Genomic DNA, 6891 nt, shown 5'->3' with positions numbered 1-6891 from the left:
TAGTAGATGCACCTACTGATCAAATATATTTATCATCATTTTGTTTGAACACAGCATAAAAGTAGTCTAGTTGAAGACTCACATATTTATCTAACCATTAATTAAGTAAATTTTTAACCAAAGTACTAAAACTGATTATAAAAGTTATACCGCTGACAAATTTAATTATAAAAAATTAAAATTAATTTATAATTATAAAAAAATAGATTTTAATAAATAAAATTAGTCAAATTTTAAAAATTATCAAAAAATTTTAAATTATCTCTTTAAACTAACCTAACTATCTTCAAATTGTAACGTTAAAAATGAGTAATTAATTTAGTTTAGAAAAATAATTTAATTTTTTTATAATTTTTAAGATTTGAATAGTTTTATATGTCAGACTTCATCTTTCATAATCATAAATTTTTTTAACTCTTTGATAGTTATAATTTTTTATGATTATTTTTAGTACTTTAGTCGAATTTTTTAAATAGCTTGATTGATACTTTCATATTTTTAGATTTAGTTTTGTAAAAATTTAGTTTTTTAAAAGTAGTTTATAAAAGTTAATTTTTAAAATATAATTTTTTAAAAGTTGTAATATCTATGTTTAATAAATTAAATTAAAAATAATTTTTAATAAGCACAAGTAATAATAATTATGTTTGGTAAAATAGCTTTTAAAATTTAAAAATATTATAATAAATATTAATATAAGAATTAAATTTAGATATTAATTGATATATGAAGTTATATTAGATTTTTTAAATTTTAATAAGTATAAATTAACTTTTAAATAGCTTTCAAAAATACTCCTAATTTTTGAAAGCTACAAATATACCTGCATAAACACATGAACTTTTTAATTTACTAAATATAACATGAGATACTTATCACAAATACAAATTAAAAATTTTTTATCAAATTAAACCTTACTTTTGCTAAGATCTTGAACCATGTGTTTGCGATGTTGTCAAGATGCAAATTTAGTCTTTGTATGACAATGTATAGTTTGAGAAAGGGTATTAGTATGAGCTAATATCACTTATTTTTTAAATTAGTTTTTTAAAAATAAAACTAATTATATTAGTCTCTAAAAAATAAAACGTAAATCAGATTGGTTATTCTGTTAGTTAAATAATAATGTATTACACTAAATATCACATGGTATGATGATGTGGTAAGATAATATCATATATTATAAAATAATTAATTGACATGTTAGATCAATAATACGTGGCGTGTCACGTGTTATCTGATATGTCATAAATTTATTTAAAATCAAATTAGTCTTTAAAAATATACATGTAAATCATTTTTAATTTTAAAAATTTTGTACTTTTTTGTTTTATGTTTTTTCAAAACCTTTCTCCTTTTCTTCTTCTCCTTCTTATTTTACTCTTTCAAAAAAAAATGCACCAATAATAAAAAAAGGAAAAAAAATATATAAAAAAAATACGATAAAAAAATGTGTAATTTACATATATATTGTGTAAATAATTTTTATTAAATTTAAGCTAATTTAATTAAACATAATTACTAAAAATACTTGTATATACAGCAGCATTATAGATAAAAATTTTCTAATAACTTAATTGTTAAGTTATATATAATTATATATTAAACAGGTAAGGACATATTATCCCACCTGGCCTTATTCCTTGCGTAGTCATGTAGCTCTTTGATGTTTGGGAGATAAGCGAGTGAGACACTGCTAACTGCATTCTCTAATGAGGGACCCTCTTTTTTGTGTTTTTTATTAGGATACCAACATGGCCTAGGCCCATGAAAGAAGAGAAATAGGAACCCAAGACCAAAAACTTGTAGGAAGCCCTTTTACATCCTGTGATATCAAAGGTTCTAACTCTCTGTCCAAAAAAAAGGGGTCTAACTCTAGAATACCAAAAAATATAAAGGTTCTTCTAACTCTAGAGGTGTAGTATCTAACAATATGAATCCATATTGATGTTTGATTAGCTAACCCACAATTATTTCCTGTCTATGTGTATGTTGAACTCTTATCTCCCAAGGTTTATTTTTCATCCCCCAAATAAAGTGATCCTTTTTTATTTTGTTATTACGAATGAGTGATCTTTTATAAACTCAAGGGCTTTTTTATATTTGGTGCATTCTAAGTATGAGTATATGATTACGTCAATATATTGACTATAGTGTTTTTAGGTAGCGTTTGGTAGAGAGACAGAAATAAAAATACTGAGACTGAAAGACAGAAACTAAGAGACAAAGATTGAAATAAATTTCAGTATTCTGTTTAGTATAAAATAGGAAATAGAAATTGAAAATAAAATAAAATTCTAATTTAATTTGTACAAAAGATAAAATTAAAATTAATTAATTGAAATGAAGGTATTTTAGGTATAAAATATTATTAAAATTTCAGTCTCTATCTCTAAAAATTTTAATCCTCTGTGTTTCCACTTTTTTAAAGTACTAAAATACTGAAATTTTGGAAAAAGAGACAAATTTTAGTATCAGTCTCTGAACTAACAAACATAATATTGAGTCACAGTCTCTCAGTCTCTGTCTTAGTACCTCAAAACAAACGCTACCTAAAAGTATTGCTAAAATTAAAGTAACGTTTTTTAATTATTTAGTAATACTTTTTAAAAATGTTACTAAAAAAAGTCTGACTTTAATTTTTATAACGCTTATACAATTATCAGAATTCACCTTTATATTTTAGGTCATACATATTTAAGCCTTATTTCAATTTGGAAGGAAAATGAAGGCCGGTTTTTGTTTTAAATCACGGAGGATGGATCTTAGTGGATTTCTCTTACAATAATCAGCATTTGCTCTTTGATTCCCAGCCAATTTAAACAAGATAAATAAATCCATACAAGCTATACCAAAAAAAAATCTAAACAAAAAATTAATTTGAGTTGGTCGAGAACTTAGTTTACTCATTTGATCGATTAAATAAATGTAGAAGGTTCGAATTCCACCTTGTATATACAATAATAATTTATTAGCCAATAACAAATTTTTAATGAAATTTAAATTCGTGGCGCATTAATTTTTGGTCTGTTAGGTTATAAAATATAATGACAAATTTAAAAAAAAATTCAAATAAAATATATAAATATGTTGTGGTGGAAGTTCAATAAAAAAGTGTTTAAATGGTGATGAAAGTTCAACAAAAAGGAATGTCCACTTTGAAAAAAAGTAGTTTATTCTTGCAATAACTTTGATGGTAGTATGTCCTTTGAAAATCAAAATTTAAAGAGAATTGGAGGTGTTTGGGCTATTATTGGCAACATACATATGAATGAAAGTAGTTCTGTGGATATATATCAAGAGGGTCTTCAATTGCAAATGAGTAATAAATCTAAAACTGAATTCTGGCACGACCTTTGGGTAAGGAAAGGTAAATTGAAAGAGGTATTCCTGGGTCTATATAGGGTGACGCTGAATAAAGAGTGCACAATTAGTGAGTGTGGCATTTGGGATGGTGCTTACAATAGAAAAGAGCTTTATGGGAATGAGAGGAACAAGATCTTGTAAAACTTTTTATAATTTTGTCAAAAATCAAAATTAGGCAAGAAAAGGTGGACACTATGAAATGGAAGCACGACAAGCAAGGTAACTTTTTGTTAAATCTTTTTTAAATGTGATATATAGAATAAGGAGATAGGAGTGGAACCCAATATGTATAATTTTATAAAAAAATTGTGGAAAAGTATTGTGCCTCTATGGGTTGAGTTGCCGATGTGGTTTGTAATTTTAGAAAGATTGAATACTAGAGATTAATTATGTGAGTTTAGAATTGTGCCAGAAGTGGGATCCTTTTGTGTATTATGTAGGAAAAAATTAGAGACCGTACATCACTTATTTTTCTCATGTAAGTGTATATAGGTGTGGGGATCAATCTTGGTAGAATAAAGTGTGAAAAGAATCCTTTGAGGTATGGATGGATAAGAAAATAAGAAAAAATGTAAAAAAAATTTGGATGGTGTTATTTTTTCTGTAATATGATGCACATGAGAGATATAGAAATAACATTATCTTTAATTACGAAGTGTTGATATTAAAGAAGTTAAAGGAAGAAATTGTAAAATGCACAAATTGACAGTGACAAGATCGATAATATAAAAGTAATTAATTTACTTATGAGTGCAAATATCAAGTTTAAGGTGAATAAGAAGATGATTTATAAAAAAGACTAATGATATAGCAGATAAAAATTAGAAGGAGATTGATCATAAATTGATGTAAAATAATTGTTCGAATTCATTTTAAAGTGTCTTTGAAGGAACTAAAATTATTATATTCTATTACTCTGTTTGTTGTTTATAAAGCTAGTTTTTAAGTTTTCTTTTGTTGTTGTCCTGATTATGCTGTTAGTTTTTTAAAATTATGTTCACATTCTTTGGAGTTGGGTGGAGATGTAATTATATATATAAAAGAAAGCAAGATAATAAAAATAGATAAAACTCCGGCCAGTTAAAATTGTTTGCATGGTGAAAGGAAAAAGTCCACTGTTGTGCTTCATGAAATTAAATACTTCATCAGTACGTATGACTATTTTTTCCTTATATAAAATTAGAACAACAATATTTTTTAATAACAACGCTGGCATATATATTGAAGTCAATTTTTATTGTTTGAAGCAAGAATAATGCAAGATCATTATCAATATCAATTACTCAAAGCTTTCAAAAATTTTACTGAAGGAAGGTAATGCCGAGGTGGTTTATTTATTTTAAGTAATCCAATAATGATAAAATATTCAGAAGATATATACTCCATAAATGACGTTCACAATGTAATAAAACCAACTACCAAGTTGGATTTTGTTTGTATACCACGAAGCCTTCGAAAAATTTCCTCATGTAATAACGAAAAGAAATTAAATCTCATCATGTTTTTCCTTCCCAACACAAGATTTGATATGATCGAGTATATATACTTGCTGCTGGTCCACAAATATTAGTCGAATAAATATTTTCTAGACAATGCTTATCACATAATATTATTTAGAAAATTTGATAATTTTGTTACATGATAGCTTATTATTAGTTTGTTAGTTAGTCTCTCCAATTGCTTGACACACACGATAGATAGTGTTAAATACAAATTAGTTAGAGGAGATATTTATCTTGTGGTTAAGAACTTAAGATTGGCTGTAGCACTTTTATATAAACTGAAGGTCAATATTTCAATAAGATGGAAACTTAGGTGTAGTCAATTTCATGTGAAATTGATAATTGAGAGTTATTAGATAAAAAATTAGTTAAATTATTTAACGGTTCTCGGTTATTAACTTTACATGAAGTTGACTGCACCTGAGTTTTCATCCTTCAATAACCAGCACAAGTTTCTTCATTTTGATGAAAAAATTTCACATTTCTTACTCTTATAACTTCACCCCACTCTTCTCTTAGATTCTCAATAGAAATTTCTTCTTCTCTTCATCATAGTTCATACCATAGATATTAATGAGATCAAATTCATCTCTTAAACGATTTTTACATGATGCGATAAACATGGAGAGATAATTGTTCCGATCAATAAACCTATGTGATAAAAAAAAGTTTTAAATCATCAACATCTTATATCCGGTCCGTTATACTTCTCATTTCTATTTACTACTATCATTTTGGTTATCTTTACAGCTAGCGTTACAATAGTTAGAGTAAATCCATCATCCATGTTGTGTTCACTAAAATTCAAGAACAAACTGAATTCATTGATGGAACTATGACCTAGAAATTAAATATATTGGAGTATAAAATTGTATCGTTGTATAACTCCAGTTCTACCCCGCTCTAATCAAATTTAGATGAGAAAAAGTAAATGTTGTACATCTTTCTTTAACTCATTGTTAGTCATGAGGGAGCGAAATGTCAAACTTTTCGTCTGTTTGACTTGTGCAGCCTTGTCTTACATTACGGTGATCGTATGTGCATGTGATTTCTATAATATTCTTTTAAGATTGAATATATATTAACTATGTTATCTTGTTTTAATAATAAAAGAAGAGTATATACTATGTATTATTTGTAAATGGTTGTTGTTGAATAAAAGGGCGTGCTAGCTAGGAATCTACTTTAAGAAAAATATTCAATGAATTTTCAATTAATGAAAAGTTTGGTTTAATCTTTAGAATTGTCAGCACTTAAGTTTTTAATAGTAAAAAATCGTAATTTGTTCTAAATTTTCCAATACAATCCCAACTATTATAAGAAGAAACGTTTTGCAGACAAATCAATTATTCAATAGATTTCCGTCCAAGTTATAGAATGATTTATTTAAAGTAAAGTATCATTTTTTTTAGTTTGAGGTGAATTTTAATAAAGTTTAAATTATTTTATTTAAGTTTTTAATATTTTAAAATTATTTTAATATTGTTTTATTATTAGTGATCTATTAATATAATTAAATGTAGAACAAAATTAAGACGATTTTAAAATATTAAGAACTTAAATAAAATAAAAATGTTGGAAATAAAAATAATATATTATTCTAAATAAATACCAAATCAAATAAAATAAAAGTAAATGTTAACAAAATAAGTTGCATCGAATTCAAAACTTTTACTCATCTATAGAATACTTGTAAATGACTAGTAGATAAATTTTCGAAAAAAAAGAAAAAAAATAAGTATATCATTTACAATAAAGTATAAATTATACATTTTTGTTTTCAATGTATCGAACTTTTTTAATGTTTAATTTAAACAAATTTTATTCTTAACTTTAAAATAAATTTTAATTTTATTTTTTAATAATATTAATTTTTTGTCATACATAATTATTTAATTATTTTTCAATCACATCTAAATAAATTATTTTTAGATAAATTACTTTTATTTTAAGTAAATTTATTTTTCTAATTTTACTCTTAAAGATTTTTACTCGTAATGGAATGCTTGTAGAATAATTAACT

Source organism: Arachis duranensis, chromosome 1, assembly GCF_000817695.3.
Source record: "Arachis duranensis cultivar V14167 chromosome 1, aradu.V14167.gnm2.J7QH, whole genome shotgun sequence".
NCBI classification, from domain to species: domain Eukaryota; kingdom Viridiplantae; phylum Streptophyta; class Magnoliopsida; order Fabales; family Fabaceae; genus Arachis; species Arachis duranensis.
The sequence above is the reverse complement of the archived record's forward strand: the minus strand, read 5'-3'. Positions refer to the sequence as shown.